Source organism: Hippocampus bargibanti, linkage group LG10 (assembly GCF_051943395.1).
Source record: "Hippocampus bargibanti isolate YZ-2025 linkage group LG10, ASM5194339v1, whole genome shotgun sequence".
In the NCBI taxonomy this organism is placed as follows: Eukaryota; Metazoa; Chordata; class Actinopteri; order Syngnathiformes; family Syngnathidae; genus Hippocampus; species Hippocampus bargibanti.
In genome coordinates this window covers 2,445,001-2,458,132 of record NC_142743.1, presented here as the reverse complement: position 1 = coordinate 2,458,132, position 13,132 = coordinate 2,445,001, and the positions used below count along the sequence as shown (strand labels likewise).

Sequence of the window (13,132 nt, the reverse complement as noted above, 5' to 3'; positions counted from 1 at the left end):
TGTTTTACTCATATTCGGTTTGGAGGTTAATTTTACCCATTTCCATTTTTGTGTTGACTAAAGCACTGGATGTCCTTTCCTTTTCCTTTCTTCAAAACAGTTCTAAAATATCTCAATGGGATATAAAATATGTTGTCTGTCTTTTCAAGAATGTTTATAACATCTCAGAAACAGTTGTTGCTGATGTCACCTATTATTAGACTGTTTTATGGGGATTTTTACATAGCGGGTAAAAATGACCCACAACTTAATCAACGTGATTTTTTTTTCAACATAATATAATGATTAAGTTCATTTGCTTTGAATTTATTCGCTTATGACATGAATCAAGAATGCAAGACTGAATAACATACAAATACTGACTTAGCTTGACAGGTAGCCAGTGAAAACCCAATGAATGAGTTCCAGCGGTTAATAATAATAATAATAATAATAATAATAATAATAATAATAATAATAATAATAATAATAATAATAATTGTATTAAGTTCATCCTTTTAAACAGATTATTTTCTGACAGACAGTGTATTGTAGGTGTAGGTAGGTCTTTGAAACACCTACAATAAACTGTCTGTCAGAAAATAATCTGTTTAAAATTAAAATAATAATAATAGGCGCTTAACATATAATTATTTTTCTTCTTCTTATTATTATTATTATTATTATTAATGTTTTTCCTTGAAATCTGTTTCATTGTTTGTTCCAAATAATTAGTTCGATATTTTGTGCAATCTACAATACATTTTTTTGTTACAATCAACCATATTAAGTTAAATATATTCTGGTGTTTTATTCACCCAAAAAAAATGTGAATAACCCTTTCCCCGTCAAAGTCCTCAAAATACAGTTTTTTGGTGAATACTTATGGCCTATTGTTTTGAGTTGCTATGCACTTATGAGTCATGTCACTATTTTGTCATATCAGCTGTATTTTCTCATAAAGGGTTGGTTATGTATGTCATGGTGTCTCTCTGTATTTAATATTGAAGTGCTTAATCACACTCAGAACTCTTCTTTTCCTCTTCTTTTCCTTTCGGCTTTTCAGAACATGAAGCTTTATTCCACATATTCTGCACCTGACCCTGCTTTCGGTTGTAACTTTGTCATTGTGTATATTAAGACATTATGTTTTCACTTCCACGTCTTGTCGGCTTCTTGTTCAAAGTTTTGTTGCTAACACTTTGACGATTCATGGACCCAAAAGACATATATATATATATATATATATATATATATATATATATATATATATACAGTAAAGTCTCGTTATATCGATATTCAAGGGAGTCCGAAAAAATATCGATATAACCGGGACTATCGATATATCCGACCCTGTCTGCATGTAATTTTCTCCGTGCGTGCATAGAAATAGTATCGATATAACCGGGACTATCGATATATCCGATATCGATATAACGAGACTTTACTGTGTGTGTATATATATATATATATATATATATATATATATATATATATATATATATATATATATATATATATATATATATATATATATATATATTTGTAACATTTAAAAAACAAATGTTGCATTTTTAAAGAAGTAAAAAATATTATTTGACTGAACAACCGTCAGGTATTATCTCCAGTTGCTTTTCACAAACCATTAATGCAGAGCACCTATGCCTGCGCTCACAAGACATTAAATTTATGACAATAAAGGCCACCCAGCAGTGATGAAAATGTTAAATGTGTTGGTCATGAAAAATATAATCGTACATAATCTTACCATCAGTTAGGACAAGTCACTGTATTTCTTCTTGAGATTTGTAAATACCGTCTCACTGCTCTTTCATGCTGTGGTGAAGCCAAATCCAAACAAGGACACCTGGAAAATTTAGATACCAATAAAAATGTTAATTAAATATCATTTCTGAGTTGAATTAAGTCTACCCTAAACAGCTGGATGCAGACTGAGGAGCAGCATGTTCACAAATGTGTCACCCAAATCAAGTATTTACATACAATTCCTATAAAATTAAACATGGCTTTGATCGAAATGCAGAATTGTCCCCTCCTACAAGCCAATGACAAACACAAGAAGAATCCTAAGCTGAAAATTCTGCTGCACTGTACCTTCTTGTATGCTTTGTCATGTGGGTTAGGTGCTGGCCTTCAAAAATATTTTTCCTAAATGAATGGTCATGGGAAACTCAGTAGGTAGTGGCCAAGAATCCACAGGGAATCCCACCTCTGCTAGACCCCCCTCGGATGAGTAGTGCCTCACTGTCTGGTTCTATTCCATGCCACTATGTCGTCCCTGTGGTGTTGAAAACAAGACTGTTTGAACGGTCTGATTTTTCTGTACAATATGAATCTCTATATTTATGTTGTGTGACACCTGCTTCAGCACCGGTAACAGCATCTATCCATATTCTCAATAGGTCTTCTAAATTAAATACCTTTTTTTATTTCGTAAAATGATTCCTTGTGAATTTTTAAGTTTCACAGATAATAGCTTTGTTCGTGGTTGAATATGTGATTATTCTGGAAAAAAAAGAAATCTTGATTCAATAGAACTGTTTTTGCAGGGCGTCTTCATGGAACATTTCAATGCCGGCACTTTTTAAAGAGGCCTAACCCGCCACAGATATAGTGACAATTTTAAACAAGTCCTGTAGCTCCGTCTTTACAATGGACACCGTCCTTCTCTATGACACAAGAAAGAAACATTCATGCTTTCCAGTGTAATCTATTCAGTTAGGCGGTCCACAGCATTGACCACATACAACACTGGCAGTGTTTTTCTGCCAAATATGATTTGATGCTAAAGCCTCTCTGCAGTCAGCCATTTTGTGTGACAGAAGTAGTTCTGCAGCGCTTCTCTGGTCTCGTATTATTTCACGGTTGTTGCTCACATTGCAGGGGGTACATTGTATGCTGGTCACTCAATGCAGTTTGAGGCATTGGCCTCCTGTGGCCTTTAAATGTCCTACTGTCCAGCCTTGTTCCTTGGCATCCCTCCACCCTTCAGGCAGCCATTTTGTGCCAAATAGGAAAGATGAGCAGGTGAAGGTGTGGGGTGACAGTCATCATAGTAGAGTAATGATTCTTTTATTCTGCAAGATCCCAAAGGTGTTCATTGAAATGTGACATGAATTTATCGTACAACCATACAACTTTATTGAGATAATTAAGGACATACATGCTATTTGCAGAAGTAATCTTTTGTGCAAAAAAATATATTGAAAATCGCAAAAGTACAAACGACAATACAAAGTACTGCTTATTCAACCAAAGGTTGTGGCTGAGCTGAAGTTAATATTAGCTTACTGAAGGAAATTAGGAAAAGTACAGTGCATGAGTTGAAAACCAAGTGTAGAATGCACATAAAATAAACTCAGTCACACTCGAAACGCACATTCAGACAAGTTTAAGGCCTTTAATTAAACAAGCATGTTTTTTGTGTGTGTGTTTTTTTTTGTAGGGGTGTAATGATATGAGCAAATCGTATTTGCATGTTCTACTAGTGATGCCTGGCTTTAGATCAAAGGAGCATGCGCGCTGCTGCAAGTCAGTCTGATGAGAGCCTACGAGAGCCACACATGTCAATTGCCTTCTCCCTCCAACCAACACAGCCGTCCTAATAAAGAACCTCAACTCTATCCAGAAGTTTTACCGAACCCGCTTACACAAAGCAACACATGGTGTCAGAATTGGTCTGGAAGACAAGAGGACGATAAAAGGACTTGGAACGGAAGATTCCACGGAGGAAAGACATTGAGCACAACCCACGGCAGGAAACGGCAGAAATGGAAGCTTTACGTCCAACCACAGCTCTGCAGCTAACAGGTAACGTGGCTGAAAACTGGAAGAGATTTAAGCAACGTTTTGAACTGTATTTGTCTGCAATTGGAGCTGATGAAAGCCATTCAAAGATGAAAGCATCCATGTTTTTGCACGTTGTGGGAGAGGAAGCTCTAGAGGTCTACAATAACTTCACATTTGATGCTGAGGATGACAAGATGAAGCTTTCAAAAATAATGGAAAAGTTTGAAGCTTACTGCATTCCGAAACGCAATGTGACGTTTGAAAGGCACAGATTCTTCACATGTGTACAGACAGTTGGAGAAACTATTGACCGATATGCAAATGAGCTGAGAAACAGATCAAAGACATGTGAGTTCGGTGGATTAACAGAATCACTGATCAAAGACAGAATAGTGTGTGGCATTACAGACAATAAACTGAGAGAAAGGCTACTCAGAGAATCAGATCTGGACCTGGAAAAAGCCTTAGCACTGTGTAGAGCCGCTGAGACTGTTAAGTCACGGGCTAAAGACTTGCTAAATGATGCCAGCTGCAACGTGGATGCAGTGGAAAGAAATGCACGCAGATTCAACAAAAACAAGACTGCTGAGATGAAAGCAAGAGTGAGACAACCCAACAAAAATAGGATATTCAAACAAAAATTTTGTACTCGTTGTGGTACGCAACATCCCCCAAAGCAATGTCCAGCATATGGGAAAATATGTAAAAACTGCGACAAAGCAAATCACTATGCTCGTTGCTGCAGGAACCAAGACATGAAAGGCAAGGTAGATGCAGTAGATGATCATTATGAAGTGGAGGAACTTTATGTGAATGCTGTAAAAGATGAAAGAGAAGAAAGAGATTGGATCACTACGCTGAAAGTGAACAACATTCATCTAAAATTCAAATTGGATACTGGAGCCAATGTGAATGTCATTTCAGAGACTGATTTCATGAAGATCAGGCCGAGACCAAAAATACATAAAGCAAATATGAAAGTAACAGCTTATGCGGGTTCAGTCATACCAATGAAAGGAAAATGCATTGTGAATGTGACACATAAAGGCCAATTACATAAGCTATCTTTCATCATAGTTCCAAGGGATGTGCAGGGTCTACTAGGATTGTCGGCATGTGAGAGACTACACCTAGTGAAGAGAGGGCACCGATGTAGGAAATTGAGAATAAAGTTCAGGAGGCCCAAGAAGCAACCCTGGTTCCAGAAGGCTGTCAGACAGGGAAACTGTGAGTCCCCCCCGAACTTGCAATCAGAGATGCTGCAATGGGAACAAACCTCCATGGTGACCTGTCATCCCGAGGTGAATTGGACATTCCATCTCATCTCTCAGTGGTTTTAGTGGCAGGAGCTTGGGAGAGACATTGTGGTAGAGTAACATGTGGTAGAGACATTGTGTGCAGTAAAGACTCGCTCCAACTTCCGGCAGGATTGCTTCGACCCCTCCCGGTCCCCACTGACCTTGGTCTCACATCTCCTTTGACAGTATGAATTGGCAAGTCAGATCACAGTTGGATGGGAATCCCTATTTATATGGATTACACCAGAGAAGATTGTCGATCGAATACATCCATTACAATACATAGAACCTTGCAAATTAAACTGAAGAAGCCTTTTGGGCTATTGCGAGCAAAACAAGTGACAGTCAAATATCTGATGGCGTTCTGGCAATCGATATGCTCTTGGTTGAGGCCAATAGAGCGAGTGCGATGTTTGGAGAACAGTGCTATTCAACCGTGCCCTGAGGGCTTCGCATACTGGGCTTGATGAGTCATTCCGGCGTGACTTCGCCTTTGTCATTAGAGTTGTAGAGTAAGACCTTTAGCACATATAAATTTAGTTTGTCTTAAAAGACAACAGACACCATTTTTGGTGCCTAACTGATATCAGAAAACATTTTACCGCATCTATAATACCCAAAACACAGAGCCTAATATTTTTAGTCAAATGCAAAGCACCAATAAAAAATTACATAAAGTTGCCAAAAACTGCCACTGGCGATCTTCAAACTGGAGAGATTCCGTAGTTCTGCCGCCATGTTCGTGACAACACATTGGAAACTTTCTGGGCGAATCCAGCGATCCTGGCCCACAAACTTGCTATCGATTAAAGAAGTCCTTCTGTATCATTTCAAGATGAAAATTCACGAACTTACTTACGTATTAATGGCCTTGTATGAAATTTGGAAGCACATCTTCTTGTGTAAACTTACACCTTCTTTATGCATGTTGCCGCAATTGGCTGACACACAACAATTCGCCATCACGTTATTCATCTTGTTTTCCTTCTCATTTTGCGCTCAACACAGTGTTTTCAGACTAAACAAAGTACCAAAAATACACACGGAATCTCCTGTGTATCAATTTCTCGATACATGCACGCTCAAGTGAGACATACAGAAAAGATTTTGAAAATGCAGCTGATGCATTTGTTTATAACTGCTGTCCCGTAGTTGACCAGCAGATGGCTGTGCTTTATTTTCTTGACATTGCGTTGGGTAGTTGTTGCTTCCGGTGCAGGTTTTGCTTTCGGCGCATCGTTATTTAAATTTCATTTTACTGAGAAGATGGCGAGAATGGACATGCTTTATCGGTGTACTGTTTAGCAAGGAAAATATAAAAAGTACAAAGACTAAAACTCTATTTCGGACAGAAAGCGGGCAAAGTCTTCTACTGTGGTGGTGGTGGTGATGAAGGTGGAAATAACATTAAATAATTAACCATCAGTCCAAAGAACCGGAGTCCTCTGTTTGGAATGGAAGCACAGAAGAATGTGAAAGCTGAATCTTTTTTGTTTGTTTTTTTTTTTTGCCTAAAGACGTAGGGTAGAGGATTCGCTGCAGTAGAAGATGTCCGTGGTAAACATTTGAACTGCAACGTGCAAGGAGCAGTGTCTCAAGCCTAAACAAGGAGCACGTTGAATATGCAACGTCTCTGCAAGCGGGCCCAAGGACTGCCACTGAACTCTTCGCTGCAAAAAGACCGCGCCATCTTAAAAGAGAAGCAGACATTTCCCTACATCGGCACTGGCAAACACCATTCAGCAAGTTGCAAATACTGTTTTCATGTCTATATTTGCATTGCGAGTGTGTGATTTTATTATACAGTAAAGTCTCGTTATATCGATATTCAAGGGAGTCCGAAAAAATATCGATATAACCGAGACTATCGATATATCCGACCCTGTTTGCATGTAATTTTCTCTGTGCGTGCATAGAAATAGTATCGATATAACCGGGACTATCGATATATCCGATATCGATATAACGAGACTTTACTGTATAAGTCGTTGTGATCTGCTATATTAACCTACTTGATTGCAATTGTTTTATTAAGTATTGAAGTTTAGGTTTATAAGCTAAATTTAAAATAGTATATTATATAATCCTATATCTTGTGACATTCTACTGTACATTTAAAGTTAAAAAGGCCAAGCCTAAAATTATATTTACACAAAAGGGAGAATTTATTTACAGGTCCACTACATTTTGCTACACAGTCAACATGCCATGTGAATGTGAAATAGAGCAACCATATGACCAAGAAGAAGAAGTTAAAGGAACAGTAGATGTAACACCACATCCAACTAACGCAGATTCCACACACCCTAGGAGAAGTGAACGCAGTCGCACACGAACTGAAAAGGGACAGACACTTGTATACGACAAGTTGAAAGTGACATATGAAAGATGGAAACGTAATATTAATGGACAAAAAAAGGCCACCAAATACAATGATGATTCTGACCTAGTGAATACAATGAGCAAAATAAATACAGCTCAAGCTGTGATTGACATTACTTACCAAAAAATCAGAAACACTCTACATCCAGAGTATCCAGACTCAGTAATCCGAAGAAAGAATGACACGTGCAAAGCACTCACTCAAACAGCCAATAAAAAGACCTAGCAATTCCGCAAAGATGATAGGTCAGAAATCTCTTCTTGGCCAGACCATGAATCCGTGTTTGAGACTACACTCTCCAATGTCTCCTTATCTTCACACACCACAAACTCTAAACAGTCCTTGTACGTGTCCCAAGATGCAAGACAAGGTGCAGCTGAAGCAGCAGCATCAAGAGAAGTCATGAAAGAAATTAGTGAACAAGAAGAAGAAATCCGAAGAATGGAGCTGCAAGATGAAACACGGAGAGTACACCAACCTAACTTATATTCACCCACTCACGCAACTAGATATCATAATACTTCTAATGATCTTGTGAGAACATTAGCTGAAGCCATTACAGCAAATCGCATTCCAATCCCAGAGCCTGCGGTCTTTATAGGAGATATTCTCAAGTTTAATGATTGGAAGCTTTCGTTTTCAATGCTGATTGATAGGAAGAACCTGCAAATTGAAGAAAAGCTTTTCCTACGACAGTATGTCGGTGGTTCGACCAAGAAAGCTATTGAAGGGCATTTTCTGGGAGGTACAAAATCTGGTTACCGTGCCGCCTGGAGTACATTGGAAGACAGATATGGCAATCCTTTCTTAATTAGGAAAGCATACAGGGCTTTTTGTAACAAAAAGGCCTAACAAGTAATGCATAAACATTGGCTGGTAGTTTCAACTGCTATGCTGTGTTATTAAGATCATGCTTCTATAATTAAAAGTAAGAATTGTGTTCAATAAACTTACTCTTCGGACACCATTTTTATGTATACACGTGAATTAATATTGTTGCTCGCAAAGGTCAATGGTTTAATAATATTTTGCAGGTATTTTCAAAGTCAGCTTTATTGTCAAATATGCTAATATGCATGACATACAGCACATATGAAATTACTGTCCTCTCGGACCCACTTATAATGACTTAACAAACATAATAAACATGAAAACGCCAATTTGTCGGGAGAGAGAGGTTTTCTCATGGATGGTCAGATGGTCAGTACATCGAGCTCACAGCGCAGGTGCAGGGTTGGATTCTGGTTCTGACCAGCTTCTTGGGATCCCTCAACGTTCAAAAAACATATGTGCAGGTTGTTTTTAATAAAGGGGTTGAAGAAAAGGTATGTTTGTGCACTCCCTGCCGACTACTCAAGATTAAAGTCAGAATTGTGATTTTAATGTGAGAATTCTGGGAATAAAGTCAGAATTCTGAAAATAAAGTGAGAATCTTGTAAACCTCCTGTTTAATTCATTGGCCGCAATCCTGACAGAGCATTGTGGAGATTTCAAAATGGGGCACACAGTCTCTGGAGAATTTTCCATTTAAACGGAGTTGCTGAATACATCATTCCACCACAACAAATATGGAAAATCCCTTGGGAAAGGAAGCTTCGTTCACATTGGAAGATTTATTACATTGTATGTTGGGCTTGATATTAAAAAAAGGATAGTACTGTAGATTCTATTACATGCAACAATTCGGAAACAGCGCCAAGATGTTGGTTGAGAAAATATCCAAGCTACAGAATGACCTCTAACATTTTTCAGAAGATAAGATAACATCTTAAATTTCACCACACATTGGGAAATTTGCAAAGGTTAAACACCTCAAACAATACATGCAAAAGTCTAATTTGAAAAATCTGACCAAATGTGAATCAATGTCTCCAGGCAGAAACGCTCTGGGGATTTTGATATGGGTAAGGTGTGTGTGATTATTCCTGCTTCATTAATGAATGGCCCTAACAGTTCCAATTTTGCACAAACCTGTGGAACAGCACTCCGTTACAATCATTGTAGGTAGCTCTGCCACTGTACTCACTTGAACCACTGTTACTGACCTATATAATCTCGAGCACCAGACGCTTTGTAGCGCTCAACGACCTCTGCATATTGTGTATTTTAGATACTTGGCCAGTGATTCTGATTATTCTGATTGCCTTTGACTGAACACAAAATGACATATACATCTACCCCTTTATGTATGTGTGAGCGTGTGTCTGTGTATGTGTGTGTGTGTGTGTGCGTGTGTGTGTGTGCGTGTGTGTGTGCGTGTGTGTGCGTGTGTGTGTGTGCGTGTGTGTGTGTGTGTGTGTGTGTGTGTGTGTGCGTGTGTGTGTGTGTGTGTGTGTGTGTGTGTGTGTGTGAGAGAGTGTGAATTATTGAAGTTATACCTGACAGGGTGGAACAAACACATGACCCGAGACTGAGACCGGTGGTGCCGGGAGTCCTTTTAACTGCCACTGATTAAAATGACCAACACCTGTGCAGCTGCAGGCGATGTCGACAGCGCCACCTGTTGGTCGCCAACCAGAACGTGACAGCAAGTCATTTCAGTCTCTATTTAACATTTTGAATGGATTTTGACTTACGACCATTTTGACTCACGATCGTTTGGTCGGAACGGAAACCCGTCATAAGTCGGATGTTACCTGTATATACTGTATACATTGTCGCTCACTCTCACCCTCCATCTTTTAAATATTCATCCCTAAAAACACATGAACGCAGACTCATACATTTTAATTTACATACAAACTTTTCTTTTTACTTGGTGACATCAGGGCTTCATCATTAATTTTAATGACAATCAGTAAGCAATAATACACTTGTGTACACATCCACACAGTCAGAGGCGCCCCTGATCCTGGAGAGCAATTATAGTCTGCACTTTGTTTATTATCTTTTATGATAGGCAAGGGAGTGTGTGTGTGTGTGTGTGTGTGTGTGTGTGTGTGTGTGTGTGTGTGTGTGTGTGCGTGCGTGCATGCGTGTGTGCGTGTGTGTGTGTGTGTGTGTGTGTGTGTGCGCGCGCGTGCATGCGTGCGTGAGTGTGTGTGTGTGTGTGTGTGTGTGTGTGTGTGTGTGTGTGTGCGTGCGTGCATGCGTGTGTGCGTGTGCGTGTGTGTGTGTGTGTGTGTGTGTGTGTGCGCGCGCGTGCATGCGTGCGTGAGTGTGTGTGCATGTGCGTGTGCGTGTGTGTGTGCGTGTGCATGCGTGTGTGTCTTGTGTGTGTTCTGCGAACGAGCGAGCCTGTGTGCATGTGTTCGGCAGTGAGTGGAGACTGATCTCTTTGAACTACTACCCCGGTCTGAATGGTTGACACAATAAAGCAATTTCCGAATAGGAAACATTGAAGGCCGTACATTTGGAATTGATGGTGAGCCTTTTTTCATTTGTGTTTAGCAGGATATCGTAATTAGGCAGGCACAAAATGATGAAGGAATTGTAAGCAAGTTGCAGTTTTTATTATATTGTAGCTTTTTATTTTGTAGTGTATTTTGTCAAGACTTCATTGAGGATTCAATCAAAAATAACAGGAATGACGTCAGACTGAAGGATCTCTACAATTGCTCACTAAGAAGTATGCTGCCTTCTTTTCCCATGTCCTGTGTGTGTTTTAAAAACTATGATGAGCTTCAAGACATGTTAATTAAATAACATGCCACCATTATATATCAGTTGTGTGATCTATAATGGTGGCATGTTGTTTAAGCTCTTAGCATTTCTCTTTTATTTTTGTTTTTTTTTTTGTCTGGAATGCATAATTAAAAAAAAGCTTAAAATGTACAACAGTTTTTAAAAAAATCTCAACTCATGCCTTGTGTGAGTCTTTCCTACATTTAAAAAAATGTACATGCTCATCCGAAGACTGTTTTATAAAGCGAGATTTTTATTTTTTGGCAGACTTCCAAAACTTTAGAGACCCCACACACAGATAAAATATCCCGGTTTCAAATATCCCGGGAAACAGTGTGCAATATGCCGCCACATGGCAAAATGAACATATCACACATAAACCAATTTCAAAGGTCAAACAGGAAAACCTCTCGAGATTAAACATGACTGAGTAAACGAGCATGGTGGGCAGTGGTGATCGATTGTCTCCTTTAACTATTTACAGTAAAGTCTCGTTATATCGATATTCAAGGGAGTCCGAAAAAATATCGATATAACCGGGACTATCGATATATCCGACCCTGTTTGCATGTAATTTTCTCCGCGCATGCATAGAAATAGTATCGATATAACCGGGACTATCGATATATCCAATATCGATATAACGAGACTTTACTGTATTTATTTACTTATTTATTTATTTATTTATTTATTCAGGAAAATGAAAAGGAAAATGTGACTTCAGAATTAACAAAAAATGTTAGTGAAAAGAGTGGAGACAGTATGAGCATAGAATTCCTGTTGTTTTGATTTTTGATTCCCAACATGATTCCTGGCTGTCTTGCCACTTGACTTTCTGACTGGCTGCACATTACTGTCAACAGGCTATGTGTTCCTTTGTCCCCCAGGTGCACCATACACAGGGAGAAGGGGGGCCAAAAGAATCCAACTCTTTGAATATCGCCCATTTGATTTTGATTTTTGAGCCGCTCCAAGCATCCTTCCGAGTGGTCGATATCAGCTTGAACACACTACAGGTTGACACTATGTGATATTATCTTTCTCGCCATGACAAGAATTGGAGGATCATTACGGTTGTGAGGAGAGAACAATCAGGACTAAAGACAGCCCAAGTAATCTGACATTTGAGGACAATTTTAGTACTGAATGAAGCACTTTTCCAAGGTTGTGAAAGTGCCTGCATGATTGTTGTCATCGTTTTGGCTTGCGACTGACTGGGAACCAATCTTGAATGAAACCTGCTTCTTCTCTCTGATCGGGATAAGTAGTAGAAAATAGATGGATGGAATTTCCTTCTACTGCGATGCGATCCCACTGAGCAAAAAATATGCTTTTTCGTTAAGGCCACTTTCATCCTGCCTGGAAAACAATCAAAGCTTTCTTGTTACTCATCCAGTTATGAATATGATTCAAATATTTCTGAAGAGGAAAGTATAAATGTTTGCAATAGATTAAAGAAGTCCTTCCGTATCAGGACTCCAATTTAGCATCCCAGAAAATGCACAAGATGGCGCCCAAGCTCCGTTGGAAATGGGCTGATTTGTCTGCTGGGAATTTGTGTCAACTAGTATCAAATAGTAGTCTTGGTGCAAAACACAATGATTCACCATTGCATTATTTATGTGTTTTTTTTTCTAATTTCACCATCACACGGATCAACACGAAGTTTTCAGACCAAAAAAAGTACCTAAAATGCATTGTGTGTCGCTTTCTCGGTCAGGGGCGTTCCTGATGTGGCGTCACGTCAGGCATCGTCATCAACTCGAAAACAAGACTTCCTGAATATTCAGCGCAAGTCTTAAAGCATAAAATATAGCTATATGCGGTGGAATCTTTGCAAAATACGCTCAGTAGAAGTCATTTGAAGTTATTTACAAATTATGGACACAACTTGTCTGCGGGCGTCGGTTGTCCTTTAAACTCAACAGTGATTTTTAAACTTATATTGTCAAAAACAAAGCCTCTAACGTAACAATGTTGGCATCTCAGAAACTCCCTAGTCACAGTTGCTAAATGGAAATTTATGTTTAATATAACT

The 13,132-nt window shown here is 38.9% G+C and overlaps 1 long non-coding RNA gene across 1 annotated transcript in view; it reads right to left on the bottom strand.

Annotated features, from left to right (window-relative positions):
* Positions 1 to 13,132, bottom strand: part of LOC148892061 (uncharacterized) — a 61,390-nt gene that overhangs the window by 47,074 nt on the left and 1,184 nt on the right. Inside the window, exon 2 of the long non-coding RNA XR_016116169.1 lies at positions 1,748 to 1,846. This is a non-coding gene — a long non-coding RNA (uncharacterized LOC148892061). The remainder of the gene's footprint in view (positions 1 to 1,747; positions 1,847 to 13,132) is intronic.